The sequence below is a fragment of the Melopsittacus undulatus genome, chromosome 5 (genome assembly GCF_012275295.1).
Source record: "Melopsittacus undulatus isolate bMelUnd1 chromosome 5, bMelUnd1.mat.Z, whole genome shotgun sequence".
NCBI classification, from domain to species: domain Eukaryota; kingdom Metazoa; phylum Chordata; class Aves; order Psittaciformes; family Psittaculidae; genus Melopsittacus; species Melopsittacus undulatus.
In genome coordinates this window covers 34,218,741-34,242,209 of record NC_047531.1, presented here as the reverse complement: position 1 = coordinate 34,242,209, position 23,469 = coordinate 34,218,741, and the positions used below count along the sequence as shown (strand labels likewise).

Below are 23,469 nucleotides of genomic sequence, written 5' to 3'. Positions count from 1 at the left end.
AAGGCTTCCCCACTTGTGGACAAAAAGCTGAACTACACATGAAGCAGATCCTTCACTTCTCTAGCTGGCAATCCAGCAGAAGGTAAACCTGTTCTGAGCTTCAGTAGCGTTATTTAACATGCTAAGTATAGAACTTGCTCTAGGTTTGACACTTTCATCTCTGCTGTTGGAAGCAGGGGCAGGGATGGGTGGCTGGGACTAAGCATGACCAGGCCATCTATTATGTCAACACCTAATTTCTTGGTCTTCGTGGAGAATGGGAGGTTCCTTTGAAGTTTTCAGAGTTGGACATGAGTTATGTGGTCTTCTCATGAAGGATCTCGAAGACACCAAATACATGTTTTTCAGTTGGAAAAGATCCACTAGGAACAACTTAGCCCTACACTGGGAAAACAGTCTCACCTTTGTTAAAAGATTCAAGTAACATCACTGCATTGCATAGTGCTGCAGATGTTTCTGTCACTACTTACAGAAGGAATAATAGTGCTCAACATAAACATAAATGCCTATAGTGTGTCAGCATGCTGCTGTCTCATGTTTATCCTGCAGCCTTTACTAAGAGACCATCTATCTGCTTTGACAATATATCTCAGATGAAAATAGTTTTGCCTGAAATATGCTAGTTTGGCATTACAGTATCTGGCCGGTGTTCAGACTTATGATCAAGCAGAAAAGGAAGCGAACAGAAAGTACCAAAACCAGCTTACATCTTCTCCTAATTTTAATTATTTGCCAAAGATCTATTTGGTCGTTTAATTCATGCTTTTATCGCTGCTTGATGAGAAAACAAAAATGCAGATATCTGATGTTTAACTCCTGTTTTTATGAGCCATTCAACCTTACAGGAAATTTGAGCAGTTACCCAGGGCTGAAGGTGTGGAATTTGGTCTTAGGGGAGCCTCAAATTAGTTATAGAAGACAAAAAAAAAGGGAGAACCCCCCCACTTTTCAAGTTCATGGTTGTAACAACCTGTAGAACAGTTCTTGCAGCAAATAGTCAGTGTCCTTTCTGCAGGAAAAATAATGTAATCATCATTGCCATTATTATATTCATCACGTCTTCAAGGGACCTTCTTCTTCCTATTAAAACTTCAGACAATTTAATTACATTTGGCAGAAATACCTGTAATTTTGGGGGCATTTTGAATACCCTGTAACGGCCAAATGCAGTCCTGACCAAAAAGGTCACTCAAAGAGGTAGCAGTAATGTAGACACCAAGAAAGGTAAAATTCCTTCTGATATCTCACAGTAAAGCTGCCCTTGTCTGCTCTGGGATTTTCTGTGCAGTGGTTTAAAACACAGTGCCAAGGAATGCATCAACTGATCATTCAAAATGATACTTTGCAGATGGTGAACGACCCCTCAGCCTGTGTCCACGGAATGAACTGTTTTACAGCCCTCATAACAAGGAGCAAAAAGGCATGTTCATTCTGCCCCGTCTGCACGGTAGTTTTACAAATTCACCAGTTTTCATTCAGCAAAGAGCCACAAGAGGGCATCTTTTTTCTTGGTTTCTTCCACTTCAATAAATGAAGCTCTTAATTATTTCACAAATTCGCTTTTATGATTCTTGGAAGATGAATCTTCTGTTATTTATTCCACAAAAAAAAAGTGTTTTCATTATTTGTAAGGAAGAAAAATAGCTACTAAAATAAACCATTTCCAAATCCATTTCTTTTACATTTCACAGAGACTGCAGACAGGTTCTGCAAATGAGAAAAGAGAGCTTTCATGCTGATTTATTTTTCACAGGAGTCTGAAACGTCTCCAGTACATGAAGCAGGCAGCACTTTTCAGCTTGTTTTCTTTTTATGTTTTCAGGGTACCTCAAAGTCCAATTGTGTAGTATTAGTGGATGCTTGAAAATTCAACAGGGAGTTTATTTCCATCAACCTGCTCCTCATTTTCATTTGCAGAAGGTGATTACCAGCAGAGTGCCTGTGATGTTCAGTCAATACTTGTGAGCAAAGTGCAAGAATCATTCTGCAGGAATTTAAAACAGAAGCTGGCTATAATCTGCATCATACTGATCACAATGATATTTTATTAGACTGTGCCATCCAGGGATTTAAGCAATGGAAAGTTTTACTGATGATAATGAAATTAATGTGGAAAACGATGTATTCAATCCCCTTTTAAGGCCTTAAACAACAGAAGGCAGTGGCAAGTATGAAACAACCTGTCTTCAAATTCCTTCATTTATTTTGTGGGAATATAATACACATGTAGATAAGTACAATCTGTGTATGTGTGTGTGTAGTTTATAAAAAAACATCAACTTGGTACTGTATTAACTAACTGGTTTAAAAACCTAGATAAAAGCTGGTGTTTGAAGAGCTTAACCCCACCATACACACATTTAGACCCTAACCTGTATGACCAGACCTCCCATCTGATTTAGGTGTGAACACCAGATGAGGATGAAGTCCTGCTGAGTAACATGATGGAAACTCCAATATGTCTCTGGACTTCCTTAGTTCTGCTGTTACTTCATGGGAGCAACAGTCAGGGTCTGTTCTGCAACTGGCTGAAGAGTTCCAATCTGAGTTCTTCACTGAGGGAAACACAGCTTTTGAAAGAACCCCAGTGTGTCTTGTCTGGAAGTGTCTGATACTATCTGTGCCATGTGTTCAGTGCCTCTCAGCCTGTGGGCAGAGAGGCTTTTCCTCGGGCAGCCACAGAAGGAAATATGTTAGAGAGAAAGGTTTGGTGTGGGAGTGGATTGGGCCAGGAGAGAAATTCTGTCTTAGGAAGTGGTCTGCAGCATGCGAAAGCTGGAGAACCACCGAGGTAGCACATTCCACGGGCAAAACAAATAAATGCAAAGGCAGATGTATCCCAGGCAACTACAGCTTTGTACGTGGGATACTCTTAAAAAACACACCAAGCCCTAGCTCTGGGCCACTGCCCAGCTGTTTTCTCCTTATCGGTAAGTGTGGTGAGCTGGCTTTTTTTCTACTCCCAGTCCACCAGCCAGTGACCTGCAGCTCAGCTCCAGTGGGAATATGCTCCAGGAACAACGGGAGTGGAGCTGAGGCTGCTTTAGACCTTACTATCTGAAGCAGCCACCTGTGCAGGGTGATCACAGTATTAGGCTGGGCTGCTCCTGGCAAAATCCCAGGTGCGTGATCCGAAAGTGCAGGAGTTCTGTAGTCCAGCGGAAGGTCCACGATTACAGGTTCCACTCAGTGCGCGGCTGGTACCACGGTCGCTGTATGTGCCGTGTTTGTGCGTGCACTACGTTACTTTTCAGGGAGTTAAAGGTTTCCTGGTGGCCGAGGCTGTGACCTACGCCAGCAGCAGCAGTGGGTGTGTGTCTGAGCTGGCTGACACACACACACACACACACACACAGACACACGAAGCAGCCCATTTGCTGGAGGGGTGTGCATGTGCGTGCGAGGGAGTGGAAAGGGGTGGCGGGGATGGAGGAAGGGAAGGAGCCAGGGGAAAGTCTGACACTCCGCGCAGAAGGAGCGAGACCCTCCGCCGCCGCCGGGGAGGAGCTCGCCCGGCTCGCAACGCCTCCAGCACCCTGCCCCCGGCCCCGCACCGGCCTCGCCCCGCACCTCGCTGCCGTTCCGGCTCCACGGCAGGTACCCAACAGCCCCGCGGGGCTCCGCGACTTTGCGCCGGGCATCGGAGCACTTCGCTGCCGACGCCGACAAGGGGTAGAGGGGGAAAAGTGCGTTGAGTCCCCTCGGCTTGTCCCGGAGCCTCCGCTCGGCTCTGCCCCACCCCGGAGACAGGGAACCGGCCGCCGGCACAGGCAGCGGTGGCCGGGCCACCTGCCCTGCTGTCATCGGGGAGGTGGGATACTGCTGGCTTGGGAAACCCCCTCGGCTGTGTCCTGGGAGGGCAGCAGAGGTGGATTTGGGGGCTCAGGGGCTCCGAGGAGGCAATTTTGGGGAGCGGGGGTTAAAAAGGCTGTGGTGCAGGTGCAGGGAGAGGTGTTTCGTTCTCTCAGCCCCGGCACCCGTGCGCCTGCTGCTGCCTCGGATAGGTGTCTCGAGACGATGGGAAGGGAGCGATCAGCCCGTGGTGACCAGTAAGGAGCTGCTGCGTGCTAGAGCGGTGGCAAAATTCCTTCCTTTCCACATAGTCGTCCAGCATTGCCCGGAGCGAGGCTTTGCTGAACGTGTCCATCACTAGGAGCTGCGGAGCACCTGGCTGGCCTGGGGTGCTCACTGAATGAGATTATACGTCTTCTCACACTGACAGCCTGTACTTTGCTTTGTGCAAGGACACAGAGGGTGGTAAAGCTCCTTGTTTTTCTGTGAATATTACAAAACGAAAGTTATTGCTTCTAGAAAGGAGACATTCCTGAGCGCGTTAGGTAATTGGTGACTGTGTACTGACGAAGTGCAAAGCAGCCACCTATGCTTCCTCATAAAAAGCTTCACTTCGATTCGAATTGGGAAGATTAATCCAAGAACAATAGAGATCAATGGGGCAGTCTGACTATAAGCAGAGAGCACTCTGCTGAGAAAGCAGCAGCTGAATGCTGCATCTGAGGCTCTGACAGAGGCCGTGGAGATGCAGGCAAGAACTTTTGCAAGGCTTTTAGTGTGCCACTTTATCTTTACTACTTACAAATCTAGGGAACAAGTAGACTTCACTGTTTACCCCTAGAAAGTTTTAATGCTAGGTAGTGCAATATTATGATACTGTTTTTCAAACTCTCATTATAGCTGATGTGTTTTTAATCTTTACCTTTTTATGAGTTTGTTTAGCTTATTATGGGCCTGATCCTGAAAAGCAGTACTCGTCATTTCTTGTAAGGTATGTAAGGGCCAAAATCTTTACTACATTTGGGTGTCTGAATAGCTTTCTGAAGAGGAATTAGGATGGTTTAATTCATTGTAATCCTACTATCAGAGATAACTAAATCCTGCAGGTTTCACACCTCCTTAGATTTCCAAGACAAGTCCTGCTATGAGATGCTTCATAAATATAAGCATTTTAGCCTTGATAAGGCTGAGCAGTTTGGCTTCACTTTTATTTGAGCTTTGTTTTGGCTTGGACATCTGGACAAGCCGGAGATCCAGAAACTAAATTTACTTCCCCTCTTCTTAGCACTAGATCAATCCAAAAGGGATTATTAGGGTATGGGCAACAGAGCAGACCCCCTGTTAAGGTGCAGTGCTGAAGCACAGAGAGATGTGTTCCAAACCAGGCAGAAGCGTTTTGAGCCAAAGTCACCCACAGCCCATATGTGGGCTCTTCCCATAGAGCGCTTTAACCAGAAATGGAAATAGCAGCTTCACCAGTATCCTCTGCTGCATCTCAAGCTATAAGAACAGCTGCAAAAACAAGAGCTGGTATAAGATGCTTCCAGGACCATAATTCCAGGAAGACAGAAGTGCCTCCTGGTAGTGTTGAGTAAGGGGCTACATCTCAGAAAGGTATAATTTTAAGTTGTATTCCTGCCCGCAGCTTTGGCTTGGTGGGCAGCTGCTCTGAGATATCCAAAAGAGAGATATCTCTTTTGGACCCCTCTGCCAAGATTCTTCCTTCTTCTCTCAACTCCAATAGCCCTGATCTCACTCTACCTCTTAATAGTTTTGTTTGTTTGCTTGTTTGTTTCTTCTGAGAGGTGATGTTTTCACTGTAGATACCACAATTATGCAAATTATACTGCACTCTAGAAATTCTACTGGGATTTTGAAGTTGAATTAAAAGAAAAAAGGCCTTAGGAAAAAAAAAGTTTTAATTAAGCTAGAATATTAAATGGAAATTGATGTTGTTCAATGGGAAAGAGCATTTTCAAGTGTTTGTGGATACTGCATCATTAGTTCTCAGAGGCTGGATAATGATAATTAAGCAAATCAGCATTGTAAGCACTAAGGTATTAAAAAACAAAGCCAAAGAATTAAACAAAACTTCTCTCTGTTGTGGCCCTGGCAAAGGGGATATAGTCAGCATCTTTTCCCATGTTCTATTGCAGAACAAGTGGAGGTGTAACTGTTCTACATAGTCAGGGTCCTGGCAGTTTAATTTTCAGAAGGTTATAGTCATTCAGAGTCACTCTGTGAGCATGCTGTCAGCTTCAGGTGGTCAAAATAATGATGTATTTCTGGATTCCTTTTGAATCCCTTTTTTGCTTTTTCTCTCTTTCCTCTTTTTTACTGTTAAAGATACAGAAGCTGTAATCTCAGGTGTCTCTCCACTGTGCACTACTGCAATGTAGTATACTGGTTACCTGTGGCTCCAGAGAGGCTGATTCATCAGCTGGGAATCAGCTGAATTCCCAGCTCATGCTGGCATTTTTTTGGCTGAAACGTCTGGTACTGGAATTGGCCACTGAGCCACCTCTATACTCTTTGAGGTTTCCTACATGAGGGAATCCTTCAATGCTGGTTAAGCAGGCTTTCCTACCATGTGCTCCTGGCAAAACAGCCTGTGGGATAGCCAGAGCTATAGTTGGCACTTTGTCTTTATAACCCATGGAAAATGGCAAAGGTGCATGCTAAGTGTTGTTAAACCAAATAGATGTGGAGAACCTGTGATGTGTTTGTTTTCCTTGCTTTTTGGATTGTCTCCAACTACAAACAAGCAACAGAGGAGCTCATAGTAAAACCAGGCCCATGAGATGTGAAGCATGGTGGCTGTATTTAAACTATGTGTGACACAAATTTTTGCTCCATGGGTGTGCTGTTTTTATCTTTTATAGCACTTCACCTCTGTGGTACTTAATGCAATCTCCCTCCTGCCCCACATTTCTGTCTGGGTTTTATATATTTTGTAAATTTAGCAATGGCAATGAATCAGTGTTTAAATTATTCTTTTATAAATCTTTAGCCCTTTTATCTTTTCTATCCTTGTGTATTCAGAAGGGCCCCTCTCTGGAATTATTTTTCATATCCTAGAGACAGGCTGTATGAGCATCAACGTGTTATTGGACAGTGAGTGATAAAAAAAAAAGGAAGGAAAAAAGAAAACCCCAGCCCTTTTATTCCCCTTATTCCCCAGCTTAGATGGATCCAACGTCACATGGAGAGGATCCAGGATGAGTCAGGGAGCAGTGCTGTGGTCCAAAATTCCAGTTTGCATTACAGCTGGGAGGCAGCATTTAGCATCATGTGGATTTATTTTCTTTTAGTAGGAACTGCAAAATAATTTATGGGAGTCATACAGCCCAATGGTCAAAGCAGATAACAATAAGCCAAGATGAACCTGGACTCCCATCTGGGTTGAATTATTGACTCAATTTGACTATCAGAGTAATGGGTGTGGTATTTAAGCCTAGAACATTATACTGGAGTTAACTAAACCTTTGCACTTCCCCACAGCATAAATGGAAAATGTGATTAAGGTTCAGAGCTCTGTTGGTACCTAACAGTTTACCTTATAGTCAGCTTCACTGATCAGACTAAGCACAGTACATTAAAGGTATTTATTTGCAACCTTAAGTTGCAGGACAAATCCTAAACGGTTCTGCATAAATATGGCTAAAGAGTTACCTTAGAGTCATGCCTTAGAGTTACCCGGAACTCATGAGGACCTTCTGCACTGCCTGAATTTCACACTGTATATATTAGTCAGCTTTCTGTATCTTTTTGCACATCTTTGTTTATTTTTCTTTCTGTGTTATTGTAAACAGAAGAATAGTGTGAGCTGCTTCATTTAATGTGGTCAGTTTAAAAGCAAAATAAATATAAGTAATTAAACTGTTTCCAATCTAGTTGGTCAGTGCATCAGGAGACTTGCAGGAAGAAGATGTCATACAGAAGAAGAGAGGCTAAAAGTTTTGTAACATCTGAGCATACTCCAGTGACATGCTGGACTGTTGTTTTGTTTTGTTGTTTTTCCAAGAGGATAGGGAGAACTTTCCAATTTTCCTGGAATGACCCCTTCCAAAAATCCTGAAGTCACTGCAGCCCTGAGTATCATCTCATCTTGCATCAGCGTAACTCAGGAGTAAATGCACTGGAAACAGAAAGCCTAGGATTAACTGAAAATTGCACAGAAGTGGATCTTTCATTTCATGACAGCCTTAGGTCTGTTCTCAGTCTCTCTGTATGTAGTGGCTTCAAGGGACTGAAGCACATGTTTAAAGACAGACTGCTGTGTAAATTGCTCTCTTGAAAGAGGTATTTTGCTAAAGTTTAAATCTAGAGTGAGATCAAGTCTTTTAAAAGTTGAATGCAGTCCCAAGGGCTGATGTGGCCAAATATTCCAGCTTAATCTTGGCTAGCGTTTTAACATTTTGCACAGCTAGATCTAATGGTATGTGCCTACCTAGCTTGTTATATTCCCCTGGAATTTATCAATGACACACTCCATATAATTGTGGTTACTTTTTGTCCCTCTGAAATCCTTTTTTGGTTTTGCAAGGGAGACACTGCAAGAGGGAGTATGTAAAAAATCCTTTCTTAACCCAAGGCAAAAAGCTCATTTTTTTTCCCTTCCACAATGAAGAATTAAAACAATGTCTGTTGCTCTCGTGCTTAACGTCAGAATCTCTGCTAAAAAACAGTAAGAAGAAATATGATTAATTTTCCATATGGAACTTATTCCCTGTAATTTTATAATACACATATGAGAGGTTTTATGAAGTCTTACATTAAAAGCCTTTAGGAACAGTGTAATAGAGGAAAACTGTTCATAATACCCTTTGGTATCAAAAGAGCTGAACAGCTACGCTTTAAGAGAGGAAATAAAATGAAGGACAATGACAAGTAGTGATAAACTTCTGCAAATGCAGTTCCTTTTCTCCAAGATTTACACAAAGATCCAATCTTAACTGTAAGGTTCTTCTCACTGTTTTACTGACAGCTTCCACCTGCTTAGAAAATACCAACCATTTAATTGATTTCACAACTTGCTTTCTTTTTTAAACAGGTGCCTGAAAACATTTATTAAAGACATAAATAAATCTTCAAAGCTACTACAGTATGTCCTAGCAGGGTGATAGCGTGTTGCATATCTGAAGATCCGCTGCTGCTTAACAGAAATCAGAGGAGATGCAGGATCAAATTTGTTTGTCTTCTACATTTCTTTAAAATCTTGTTTTCAGTAGAAAGCATGCATGAGATATGGACAGTCATGATTTATCAATTCTTTTTGTATAGTTATTAGCTACAAGCAGTGGACTTGTTCTCATTCAGTGAAGTAGCATCTGTTGGTCCGGGTCAGAAATGGAGGTCCTCTTGTGTTCAGTATCGGTGGTGTGTACAGCTAAACAAAAACCTAAACCAGCGTTCAACCATAGTGTAGGGCAACAGTCAGCAAGCACAGAAGACTGAGAATCACATGTTCCTCCAGAATAGAAGTAACAGAATCAGTTTTATTTCATAGAATAAACAGAGATCTCAGCCTGTTTTTCAATTGCTTGAATAATACAAGCATCAGGGCAAAATTCAATTTGTAATGGCATTATGAGATCCCCTATTGTAAACAGCAAATTTGGGCTGGTGCCTCAACAAATTAATTACATTGAGTTAACCTGACTTTTGGTTCCTGTGACCTCCATAGTTTAGCAGATTAATTTCTGAACAATGCAACTTCACAGAATCCACTTTATTCTGGGGAGGTGTACTATAAAGAAGTTAAGGATTTTCTAGAGGCACAAAGTCTTCACATGAACAAATCTGGAGTTCTTGGATCCATTGAGCCATGTAATATTTTGAGTTAGAGACTAAGCCTTTGTGTTAGATACAGCTGCTGCACCAAGGAAGTGGACAGTGTCCATGAGGATGACAGTAGCACACGATGGTTGTTCCAAAATAATCAAGGTACAACAAGCTCTGTCTTCAGTTGGTGTAAATTAGAGACATGTAACTGAAATTAGTGGAATCATTTGTACAGGTTAAGGCCAGTGCTATGTCTTTAGAAGACATGAGCAGCTCTAAAAGCTGAAAGAGAAAACCAGATATTTAAGTTAACAATATAGACTGAAAGCATTTGGAGAGGAGAGTTTTAAAGACAAGCTAGCAACTGAAGCAGTAAGCAAGTGCTATTGCTTCTTGTCACTGCATGGGTTATTGTGGTGTGATCTCCAAAGCCCCAGGTCATGAAGAGTACCCTACAGCTTAGTCCCTGAGCTGCAGATTTAAGCATCTAAATTCATTTAGGATCCTCAACCATGACCTCTTCAAGCAGATAGGTATCTATGTAGGGTAGTCTTCCTTGTGTCAAAATCTAAAATAATAGTAATAAAAAAATTCCTATCATGTATTTCAGTGGTTCAGGTGCCTGCTCTTGCCTGAGGTGATCTGTTTTTCACTTGTGGTCTACATGGTGGTGTTGCTGGTGCTTGGTACCACAACTTTCTCAGCTACCATGGTTCCACTTTGTCGCAAGTGCCCTGTTATCAAAGGCCCAACAGAAAAGGACTGTGGTGTGGCATAGTCAGAACATCACCTTTCAGGGATATGATTTCTCTCTCTGGACCTGCTCCAATTAATGTTTTGGCATCAGTGTTGATAGTTCCTATTTGATACTGAACTACACTGGAGTCCAGTCCTACTTGTTCCTGAAGGAATGCACTAATCTTGGGACTTCTGGATAAAAGGTGTTGGGGGAGGTAGGTCTTATGTGGGAGAGCTGGGCATGCTTGGAGCTCACCTTGGCTTTGCAAGTAAGGTGGGCAGGGTAATGCCTGTTTTTGAGCACCACAGGCACTGAACAGTTTGGAATAACCAGGAATTTATTGTATGCATACCCAATGGCACAGGTGCCATGGGGGATGTGTTGTTAAGCAGGTTTGGCTACATGCAAAGCCTGGTAACAGCAAAAGGCAGGTTTTATACTTGTCTCTGATGCTGAACCTGGCTGACTGAAAAGACAGTTAAGATTTTAAATCTCTGTTATTAATCTAATATTTTGGTTGAAGCAATTTTAATAGACAAGGATGCTTGACATAACTACTGCCTGAATCATTGTGGCCTGTTGATCTGATGTCTTCTACAGTATATAATGTTGTCAGAATTGAGGTTTTCTCAGATCTGATGAAATCTGAGGAGTTTATTTTAGGACTCATTATTTTGTAAATTGAACACAAAGTTCTGAAGGCTTTGAAAAAAGCTGACTGTAGGCATTTTTTTAAATGTCAGTCCCAGCTAACTGAGGAAAAAGGGAAAGAACTGATGCATCTAAGGTTGCATAATCTGAGATAGTTAACATTGTTTGGGCCTAAGGGACTTTTAGGTCCTGTTTCTAGAAGAAAAGATTCATTTATGTCTGCTGCTCTGTGTTGTCTATCATCTTCTTTATATGAGTGTCCTGGGTAATACCATTTGCACCATACAGATTTGTTCTGTAGTTCTGACTTGGTGTTTATAGTCCTCTAGTGACATCTACAAACAGCAGACATTTATTATCTCATAAAGCTACCTCAGCTTGAAAAAAGTGAAAAATGAATCTATGGTAAAGAAATACCTTTCACAAGATAACATCCAAAAAACTGTTCACCTTTCAGTGAAATTAAAGGAGTTTTCATACAAGAAGATTTTCCAGCTTAGGAAAAATCATTATAGACTGCTTAGGCTGAAGATTTATTAAACTCACAATATAAAATATATGTGAAGGGGGAAATGGTAGACTGATACTCTTACAGTATCCCTCTGAAAATTCGTTTTATTTTGGTTTGGTTTGTTTTGGGATTTGTTTTGGTTTCTCTTTTATTTTTTCCTGGATAGATTTGCACTTTTAAGTACAAATCAATTATGCTGTCTGTGGCCATGAGCCTGAACCTTCTGTGTCCTTTACTTCCTGTGACTTTGCTACATCTCACTGCTTTCTAAATAGTGACATGAGCACCGTTTTGAAACTCGTAACACAGACATTGATCTCTTTGATGGCGCTGAAAATGTAGTGACAGACAAATTGTTGTGCTTTGACTCTCACAGTGATGGAAGGTTTGTTCTTTATTCTCCATTTACTGCTGTTGTACATTGATGTGTAAGGATGCAGACTAAATACTTATGCACAAAACACTGCTGAAAGCTCCAATTGGCATTTCTGTACCTTTTCACAGTCTGATGGGAAAGCAGGAGGTATATGCAGCAAACAGTACAGGGAGTTTTCCTCTTTGAATTGCAAACATCTGATTTCAAGGCAAAAGAAAAATATGCAGAATGAAATGATCATGTTTAGTTTAACATCAAGGATGAGATTCTGCACACTTTTTCCCAATTTTTTACATTCTCTTAGGTCTGTGTTGGCTGTCAGTCTGTCAGTCAGTGTCCTATGGCATGAGGGCTTGGCCACTCAGCTGGAATTGCCTGTCCTTGCCTCTTTGCTGCAGCAGTTCTCCAGGTGGTTTCAGGGCACAGGACAAACTGCTCCTGCCTCCAGACTCCTCCCTTCTGAAACTTCATCTGCTTCTTACAGTTTAACTGTCTCTTGTGCTTTTGTAGGAACTGCAGGCAAAGTTACCCGTATCCTGTCAATTCCCAGAAATGGTTCAGACATGATGAGAAAACCTCACTCTCTAGAGGTGCTCTATTCAGTAGCAGTTTTGCATGTTAAAGGGAGAGAAATTCAGACAGATTTCAGTCCTTGTGTCAGGTTTTCGTGACAATGGGAAAAAAATGACTTTGTGATAACATTTATGCCACTGATATCATAGGCACAGCTGTTCTACAGTTGGTTAGTGCTGAAATATGGATAGTAATTTACTTAGTAAAGAAAGGCTTTATTTCTATTTTTATCCTAGGTTATCATCCTGTTGTAAGGATAATGAAATCTGTTCTAATGAATGGTATTTAAAAGAAAAAAGTACTTTCCATCCTTTTTGTTTTTTCTTTCCTTCCTTTCCCTGCAAACAAGGTAAATGCCACTAAAGTGATGTCAGAAAAGCATTTTGGAAAGTGTTTGAATTGATTGTGTTTTGTTTTCCATCCATGAATTCACATGACACAATGGAAAGTGGGATCTGAGACCTCTAAGACAAATTATTAGACTATCTATAAAGCACTACACTCATCCTTATGATGAGTATGTAAGGCCAAAATAAGTGGAACACAGTGGCTTTGAATATAAGTAGCCTTGTTATCTTTGGTGCAAATATCAGCAGAGGTTGCAATGGTCTTGTGATGTCCCTGGGGGAATCTCACAAGGCCCTGCAGTAGCCACTGTATTGTTCATTCTGTTCTCAATAGCATTCAGGTTCTTGGATGACAAGATCCTTTTAAAACTGTGCTGTCTCTCTTCATCCTTCTTTGAGCCACACAGGAGAAGAGGTGTGAGCACAAGCAGTTAGAAAAGCTGAAAAGGTGCTTGTGGAAGATGGAGAAATTAATGACTGACACTGTGAAAACAGTTTGTTCTGTAGATCAAACCAAGACTCTATGGGCATTATAATCAGATACATCCGGGATCCTCTGTCAGTGTCTCCAATGTTTCCTCCTAAAAGACCAGCACTAGTCCAAGCTACTGGGTTAAATATAAAGGCAACTGTGTAAGGTTTCTTTGGTCTGTTTAATATAGGAGTTGATTAGTTGTTCTCTCTAATCTGCAGTCTGGAAAACCTGTCACAATTAAGCATTTCTTTTGCAAGATGCATTATGTTTTACCCGTATGATTCCCATAAGCTATCTGTAGTCTGTGCTTGTAACTTCTGAAAACAAAATAGGGATGGACTTTGGTGATAATTCAAAGTAGATACAGGATTGTTTTGATTATTTAGAGATCAAGGCTGCTGATGTAGAAGGGGAGAACTGCCCTTGTGTAGTACTCAAAACAGTGCTTTATCATGTCATTTGTTTGAATAATGTGAGGCTGTTGTCTCTCTCCCTCCAGAAACTTGCTTTTCTGTTTCACCTTACTGAGGTAGTAATAAGAAAAAAGAAAAATCATCACAGATTAAATGAATGGAGCCAATTTTATAAACTGACCCTTATTGTGATCTAGGTGCAAGTCCCAGGCAAGTCAGAGGACACTCTTAGAATTCAGCAGTTCTCCCCAAGATTATTCTAAGAAACACATATCTTCCACTACTGAAGCCTGTTCTGGTCTGATAAGGTTTGTCTACATGCGGAAGTCTGCATGCTGTTAAACTAGAATAACAGTGTACAGCGTGGTGTGTCCTTCGTACTTACTCTCTGCATGACGGGTCACAGTGTCTTATGTCCTGAGGCTGCTTTTGAAGTGAAATAAGCTGTTTTCTAATTAAAAGTCTAATATACAGTTCCTTGTGATGTGATTGCAAAGCAGTCGGTATGGTGCTGATTCACGTCTTACTGTGTCTGGACATTCATGTTGACAAGCCATTTCAATTTTGAGATGTTGGTAAATTATTTCTGTAAGTGCAACAGACAATATCAGTGCATTTTACTGTGACACAGAGTGCTCAAATGCTACATACTAGAGCAGAACTCTGTGCTCATTGAGGTGAACACAATATATTCAGTGATTTTAGTGAAAGATCCAACTTTATGCTGGTGTTTGTGTGTTTACTTCCATCAAAGTAACACTTAAAAATGCAACACAAAATTTGGCCTCATTGTGCTGTTACTGGTAAGTTAACATCTAAGGAGTGCTTAGAGAAGAGCCATAAAAATGAGAAGGGAGGCTTTGAGTCAGGTTTGATTCATAAGGAGAAACTAAAGGATTTGAGTCTGCGTAACTTGTTTGAGGTTGACGAAGAAGACATAACTGTAAATACTTCAAAAGTTTAATTCCAAAAACAGCAGAGGATTTGCTTTATGTTAATGACATACTGAAGGTTAGACAGCAGCTCAAGAGACATGGGGTTAATTCCATGACGTACGTCCTTAGGCAAGTCATTTCTGCTTAGATCCTAGCAAATTCCTAAAGGCACCCGACTACCACTTCTTGTCTGTATCATTATGTGATAGTCAGCTGAGACTGAAAGCTACATATTTTTGTCAATTAACTTGCTAAATACCTTTGCAGGTCTAGATCTTGGCCTCTACCTGCCTCAGCTTTGTATGATGTAAATTGGTAAAAACTGCCTTTTGTCATAGAAAGAGTGTGAGAATTACAGGATCAGAAAGTGCTGGTGTTGTGAGAATGGGATCCATGCAAATATGACGAGTAGAAAAACTAATTAAGATGGGATTTATTTCACTTGTGTGTAGTGTAAGGTGGTCACATAATCTTCCTGTTTTCAGTACAGACATGAGGCAACAGGGGATGAATTCACCCCAGCGGTGTTTGTCTCCACCCTCTCTGAAGGAAGCCAAGACAATGCCTGAACTTTAGATGGTTGAACTTAGGCAAGATGAATATTATCTTAAGAATAAAAGAATCAAATAAAATCAACTCAGCTTGATTTTAAGGGAAAAAAAATTCTGTAATGAGTGTGTTTGCAGAGATGTTGTTTTAATGGGATGACAGAAACCACCTCAAAGAACTTGTGTTTTTCTCCTGTTATTTCTCATAAAACTTTCAGGAAGTCTTTTATTAAAAACTAACTAAATGATAGGGTTCCCACTTCTGTTTCTTTGAAGCAGTCCTTATGCAGACTAGCAATATCCCCAAAGTGCTTTGGTGCACATAGTACTAATGAATGTTGTATCCAGTATCTACATTTGACAAATCTAGGTCTTAATAACTAAATGGGAGCTGCACTCTTTCGGAAATCAATTCCTAATGTCTCTTTTTTTTATACAACAGCCCCATGTTGAAAGTACTGTGTTACCTCCAGGTGGTAGCTACCTCCTTAATGTGGCTGATTCTCAGAGAAACTATAATTATGGGCATTGAGTTTAAAGAAAAAAGGCATGTAGGAAAATTAATATTATTCAGATGGGAGCTACAAAAACTATGTGATCTTCTGTTAGAGTTGCTGAAGGTCCGTATGCAAAGCAGCTGTAGAATGCTGAGGATCTGAGGAAAGGTTAAGAGATACAAAGAAGATAGAAACTCCCTTTTTAGAAGGACTCACATGGAAAGGATGTGGGATCATGGGTACAAGTTACTCTCAGTAAGATTTAGGTTGGACACAAGAGGAAAATTTTTCACAATGAGAGCAATCAGTCTTTGGAATAATCTCCCAGGAAAGTAGTAGGTTCCCAAACATTGGACACTTTTAAGATTTGTCTGGACAGGGTGCTAAGATATCTAGTCTAGGTCAAACTTTGCCAAGAAGGGTGGGACCAGATGATCCTTGAGGTCCTTTCCAACCTGGTGTTCTATGATTTTATGAACAAAGACTCATGGGGAAGACCAAGATGACCTATCTGAGGCCCCTACTAACCCTTGCAATTGCACAAGTTCACAGTTCAAAGAAGGATGAGCTTAATTAGTTTATCCTGCTGTAAATGTGACTCTGTGATAGAGCCCTCCTTTGTGTTATTATATTTGTTACCCTGCAGGACAGCAAAATCTCTTTGTAACTAGTTTACTGTCTTTGGTTTCCACTCCAAAGAAAAGGCCTGCTTTCAGGCTTTGTTCCTCTTGGTTTGATAGCTCCCACCTCCAGCCTCTCTAGAGCTCATCTTCACACAGGTGGACTCTTATTCCCCTCACAACTGCTTGTCATTTGCCTGCTTCTCTGGCTTTTCAGAGAAAAGGAGAGCCCCTTTTTGATGAAGACAGAGGGATGAGTGAGCAACCAATCGTTTCAGGGACAAGGACCTGTTGTTGGAGAGCCTGTAGATTCTGGACTAGACTTACGTTTGGGAATGTCTAAAATGTGCTGAATTTAGAAGAGCAAAATATATTTGTGGGAGTTGATATTTATTGCTTTTTCTTGACCTTGCAGACCCGACACTGGTTGCTTTGGGAAATCAGAGCTGAACTGTCCTGAAAACTTAGAGGGGGATTTAAGTTTTGCACAGAAGATCTAAACATGGTGGGGATTTTATCTGGGTATGAAGCAGTCCTGACTCAGATCAGGACAAGAAATAACTCTCTAATTAAAGAGGTATACTTGAGTCAGAAGGCTGTGAGCTTAAAAGCCCATTTTCAAATTGAGTGAGACTTAATGTGTTAGATGAGAGATGTACCTATTACTGGTTCCCTGGAGAGCCTAGACTTGAACTAGGCACTATGCTCCTGAACACTATAAGGTTTCTTGGATGTTCCTCTTGCAGAAATGGAAGCATATATATCCTGCACTGTCAATGTGTAAGGGTATAAAGGCAGAGATTATGTGAACTGCACTCAGACCAGCTTCTTGCTGGGCTCCCTTGGCACCCCAAAGTCCTAATTGTTCCCCTGAGTGACTCCAGACCTGTGAATTCACATCATCTGCTTTATGCTCTAATTCAGGGGCTTTGAATCATCCTCTGGAAGTACTTACATCTTTCCTCTGGTTTATACCCTCCGAATCTCACTGAGATGCCTCATGTAGGCAGTGAAATAGGCTTCCAAGTGCCCAGTGCTTCAGACACACAGAAGATGACTGTGTATAAGTGCTTGTCCACAGGTCTCTGGCCTTTTTCAGGGCCAGAAGCTTCTATCAAATAGGAACATTGCCTACATATAGCAAAGTAGTTGTTATGCTCAGCCTGTTACAGTTATTAACAACTATTTCACTTTCTGCTCCCACTGACCATTTTATACATCTGGTGTCATTCATTATGTACTTAGACTATAACCATAGAATCATAGAATAGTTAGGATTGGAAAGGACCTCAAGATCATCTAGTTCCAACCCCTCTGCTGCAAGGAGGTGAGGCTCTTGTGTCCTCCTCCATAGGTGTACAGCACTATGGGGTTCTGCGTCTGACTGGGGCTTCTAGGCACTATTGCAGTATAAATAATACAAAAAAATAGATCATCAGTGTAACATCCATCAAGAAAACCATACACAGACTTATTAAACAGTGCTTTAGTATTGAATTACTCTACTGTCTAATACGGGATTCATGCAATAGCTTGCTGTAGCTTTCTGAATTAGAAGACGGATCATACAAAGTATTATAGCTACAGGCAATGTGCAGGGAGCTTGGAGGAAATCTATAATTACTGAAATTGGGAAGTGTGCCAAAGATGATTTACAAGTATGGGGAAGAATGCATCTTTTGTGGTGCTTAGGACTTTATCAGGTTTATTTTGGAGGCTTTCCAAGATTAACAGCAAAAAACAGCAAAAATTTTGAAGTGGAGCAATCAGACAAAATTCAGCTGCAGCAATATCTCCAGTAACCCAAGGGTTTGCAGCAGCTTCCTCTGTCTTGACACAGCACTGATTGTTCCTGTTGCACCAGGTAGGATCACATTAAGCAAAACAATTTGGGTGAGTGATACAGACAGCTTTTGAAGTGTGCAAGAGATATGCACAACAGAAGTGGGTATTATTAATATTATCACCTGTATTACAGCCGTCGATTTAAAGTTCACCTGCACTCAGAGCCTCACTGGATTACATGCTGTGTACAAAAAGCATGAGTTAAAACTTCTCTGAAAAAAGTTAACAAGTATGTCAGAGGACAAAGAGGTACCTCAGAAATGAGGTATTACTATTCTCATTTGTCTTGGAGCCCTGAATGTATACTGATTTGCTCTTCTATAGCTGTAAATAGTTTCTTGCAATAGATCTGATGGGATTTTGGAAGGTGAAAATAGACAAGTCCATAGCTGCTGAGAATTTGTTTCTTGTGACAGCAAAACATTGTACCTGTAGCACCAATTTTCAGATATGTTTTGATAGAAATTGTTTGTAGTTACGTTTTTCAGGCCCCTGATCTCCTCCCATTTTAAAGATCTTTTTGTGCAAGTGTTTTTTATTTGCCTTGTGACTCCACCTGTTTGAGCTCCATGCCCATTTGATAACCCTGATTGAGGGCTCAAAAGGGCAGGCTCTAAGGATCTCAGCTAAGCTAGTCATGTAGTTTTGCTGTCTAATCAGCAGGAAGGGAGACACCTCAGCTTCCCATCCAAGAAGTCTGAAGTGGCTGGGAGTAATCAGTCACTGAAGTGCCTGTTTCTTTCTAATGATTGTAAATGGAAACTAGATAAACTGACACCTAGTTTTCAGATGACTGAATTTAGGATCTGTAGTGTTTCTTTAATTAATTTTTAATTGCCTTTAAAGACTTTGGGATATCAATGACAGCAAGAGCTTGGAAAGCAGCGGCTCTGACAGCAAACCCCAGTCCAAAATATTTAGTTTACTTAGGTTGCAGTGCTCTGAGGCAGTGAGCTGAGGTGAATCTCTTCATTGTCAACATGGGAGCCTTTTTCAGGGCCAGAAGATTCAGTCAAATAATCTGTGTGCTAAGTTATTGTTTTTCTTTGCTTTGTTTTCCTTTCCCCTTCACCTTCAGATAAACATGCTGTTGCAAACTCAGAGCAAAAGATACCATCTCCAGTCTCTGCTGCTGAAATGGGACAGGCTTCTATGCTGGTGGATCTGTATAGGCTTCCACACCGGTGGCTGGTGGAGGCAATTTCCCAGATGCTCATTGATGGTGTTGCCAGGATTGTATGGTATTCAGGAAAACCATGCAGGATTTAATTTAGGATCATCACTGCCATGCCTGTTGAGCATCTGGGTGACTGCTTTGTGGAAGGGAGTATAACAGCTTGCTGTGTGCTTTTATATCACATCACAAATTATGTTAATAAATAAATCAAAGAGAATGTGATTGGAGAGACCAACACATTTCCCTTAACTTGAAAGAATTGGATTTGGCCTATTAAATCTGTGTCTACAGGCACAGTATACAAGACAAACCTTATTCATCTGCTTTCTGTAGCACCTGTTTTTTTTAATGTTTATGGTTTGTAGCTGGAGCCAGAGTCATGGTGGCAATTTTGCTGCTGTCCTTGTACCCAGGTTGGAAGAGAAACTGTTCTGTGGTATTGTTTGATTTATTCCTGTGAGCCTTTTTTGGACATGCAGAATCCCTGGATGTGTAAGTGCTGAGACTCCTGATTCTTTCTGTATCAAACTGGTGGCTCCTGATTTCAGAGTTTCTTCAAGCAAAACGAAGTCCTTCAGTTCTGCAGAAGACTTTATAAAGCATGTAGGGAGATTTCCACAGATTCAAATAAACCCATGAAAAGAAAAAGGTTTCTTTCATTGCTCTCACGAGTTAGGCAAATAACTTGAGCAGCGGCAAGAGAAGAGGTGAGTATTTGCACAATCTCCATTCATATCATTCACACTCACATGTTGGGAAAAGAATTCACAGCCCAAGAGTGGGCTCAAAATTAAAAGAGAAGCACCCCCAAGGCTTCTGGAATAGGAAAAGAAAAAAAAGCTACAGAAGCTCAAGTCTCATGAATTATTAAAATAAAACAAAGAACTGGATGGCAGAAGAGCTGTTCTTTGCCATAAAACATTTCCTGACACTCTTTCTTCCAAGACTCATAGATTATTTATTTGTTTTAGTTTTTCTCTCTCACGAATCGATTTGATTAAAAAAAACCCGTACACCGGCATTTCATCTTCTGAATATGCTGAGAAGATGCTTGCAGTAATTCTGCTAGTTTCTTTAGTGTGATCAGTTATTAATCCCTTCTTCTGGGCATGTGGTGAAAGAGAGCAAGGAATTCACCACACAACCTTCTCTGTCTGTAACCCCTACCATATTAAAAGCTTATTTCTTATTTCCACTCTCATTTCATCATGAGCCTTCTGTCCTCAGTCCTGCAGATCCATTTACAGCAGCACTGAACTTAAGTTTTTTAAAGTAAATCAGCTAATGCTGACTGCCCTTGATAGTGACTCTATGAGCAGGTCCTTTGGCTGAAAAGAGGTGGTGACATGTGGCACAAGGACCATGACAAGTACCAGAGGTTAGTAGTGCTCCCCTGTCATAGCCTGCATGGCTTTTATCGCCTCTGTTTTGAGGTCTGTATCTCATGGAAGGTGAACTAAGAACATCCACGGAGAAGCTGGTGAACAGCTCTAAAAGCAGGATCTTGTAGGAGAACACTTGTGTGCACTGTACTGGATATTTGTTTGCTGTTTTTTTTTCCAACTTTCTCAAAGCTTTTTCTGAAAGCAGTTTCAGTGATCATAAAAAATAGTTGATGTTTTAGCTTAGCACTGCCTTTTTCAGAACCAGAGTTGAGTTTCACAAGTTTTACCTGTAATTTATCTGCCCAGACCCTCACAAAACCTAGATGTCCTTTCACTTTTTAATTTCTACCCGAGGGTCATGTTAGTCCAGTTCAGACATCTGTGTTCACACTGTTGGAATATTTTCCATGGCTTTGCCACGTCTCGTATTTTCCACAGAAATTACACAATGAAAGGCAGCGCTTTTCAAGAGCCAAAACTTGATGGGATGCTTTGCTGGCTCTGTCACTGATTTCCTATCTTGCTCAGCTGATGGCGTTAGTGGCACGTTTCCACTGTGGGTTCAGGGACACTCAAGGAGACCACAGGGGAGGCAGATAAGTTGCATCTGTATTTGCATTTTAAACAATTTTAAAAGGCAGTACTGGTCTGCAGTGTTTGTTGGTGTGCTCACTGGGCTGGGTTTTGCTCATCAACTAGCACATTTCCAAACTGCCCTATCATAATCTGTGGAGGGGTTCCAGCAGGCAAAGTGGATGGAGACAACTCAGTTTTGACGGGAATGAGGATTTAGCTGTGTAGACAGAAGCTGTGCCAGGCTGCTTTGTCTCAAGATCTGCAAATAGTGTCTGGCACATTTTATTTATTGATACAGATTTAGGCTTGGGGTCTGGAAGCTCCAGTCAGAGCTGTACTGAGGGTGACTGTACCATATCCCTGTAGTTACACAGGCTTTTCCTCCACCCATCTTATGTTTGTTTTGTCTTCTTAGATGTAAGCTCATCAGGGAAGGTATTGACACTTGCTCTTTATTTGTAGAGTACTCAGTACCATGTGACCCTGACCTGCATAGGTTTCAATGCATTTAAAGGCAGTTGAATCTGCTTTTACCAGTTTGCTTGAAGCTTGAAATGTTTTCCCAGACTTAACTTTACCGTTAAGGAAGGAACAAAGGGTAGCTACTTAAGAACTGTAAAACCTGCCTCACTTCAGCCCTGCCTATTTAATTTTGAGGCTTATGTCAGACCTTTAAGGTTAAAAATATTTCTTTTCTTGTCTTGGCTTGAACAGCAAATAGAATGTTTGAAGGAAAAAAAAAAAAGAGGAGAGTCCGTATGACACAGGCCAGAGTGATGCAGCCTTGCCTGTTTTTCTTGATCTGAAATACTTTATTAGCTGGAGTGCAATATGGTCTGGCTGTCTCAGTTTCCATCCCATTTTTCGGATGGAAATTTGCACACCAAACAGGCGCAGAAGCAATCATTTGCTCATGAACAGGCAGATAGTCTCTTGTTTTCTTTGCAGAATAACATTTTTTTGGTTAGACTTTTCTTAATCCCTTCCTCCTTCAGGAACATACCCAAAACTGCAGAGTCAATAACTGTGGCTTTCAATGAACGAAGTTCTGAAATGATAATGAGAAGCAGTGAATAAACTCTCCATGTCTTACATGATACAGACTTGAACTCAGCTGAAAGGGCCGTCTGCAGCAAGGTCAGGAGTGTGATGAAGTAGAAGTTTGGAAGGGGAATCTGCTGGAGAGATAGTATAACCCACTGAGTGATAAGTGCTGACAGACTGGCACCCTGATGTTTGAAGTGTTTTCCCCTGCTGCAGAAATATGTCTCTGATCCTGTTGTGTTATGGCCAGACTCAGCCTGTTTTGAAAGACTATACTTTCTTCACATGGAGACTTGGGAAGATTCCGGCTGAATGCATTTAACAGAACCTTAAATTTTGGGCCATGGTTAAAGATAAATTTTGAAGATCTGATATAACCTTCCCAAAAGGCATTTCCAACAATAATCATAAACATATGTCAGTACACTTACATTATTATTATTATAAGTTTACATTAATGTTTTTCTAATATGTCACCATTAAGTTACAGTGTTTAGTGCACTAGATCACAGAGAATAAAAGCATTAAATTATGATTTTAAAAGAATGATAAAACAATAACACTGGAGAATTTAAATCATCTACTAGTGCTTAACAAATTTTGGAGCATTATTCAATTTGTCCAGGCAGGCTTTTGTGCAGTTCCTGTTCTTCTCTGTTTCTTTCCTGTGGGTTTAGGTTGTGAGTGCTCCCAGTATGGCCACACAGGAAGAAAACCTGAAATATGTGAGTGAGACACAGACTGGTAGGCAGAAGATTAAGTAAAATGTCCTGGGACCTTTACCCAAACCCTGGAGATAGAAGTAGTATCAGAAGTTAGCGAGGGATGGTTTGACTAATACAGGGTCTTACGAAACAGTAGTGATATGTTTTCAGTTCCTTTGATCAGTTTACTTCAGTTACATTTGCAAATTTGTATATGTAAAAATAAAAGAATTACTAAATTTGTAAGTAAACAAGCTTGGGAGAGAAAGAGATTTTTATTTTATTACCTTTAGTTTCTAATCTAGGACAAGGAAAAGTTCCTCATCCGATTTCCTTTATCTCTGGGATGGCAATATTCACTTATATTTTCAGAAGATTTCTACTACCTGACATGGCAATTCTATCATCTAGTCTGGTTCTTCAACAACGACTGAGCAGAAGACTTCGCTGTTTTGGAAGACAGGAGGAGGCAGAGAT

General features: G+C 40.9%; 1 protein-coding gene across 2 annotated transcripts in view; it reads left to right on the top strand.

Annotated features, from left to right (window-relative positions):
* The first annotated feature begins 3,441 nt into the window (after nt 1–3,441).
* Nucleotides 3,442–23,469, top strand: part of SEMA3D (semaphorin 3D) — a 139,733-nt gene continuing 119,705 nt past the window's right edge. Inside the window, exon 1 of one of the 2 annotated variants that reach the window (XM_005148376.3) lies at nt 3,442–3,597. The gene's annotated coding sequence lies outside the window, so the exon portion shown is untranslated. Of the gene's footprint in view, nt 3,598–4,751; nt 4,784–23,469 lie in introns of those variants that run through there. The other variant, XM_031048311.2, reaches the window with a different exon arrangement.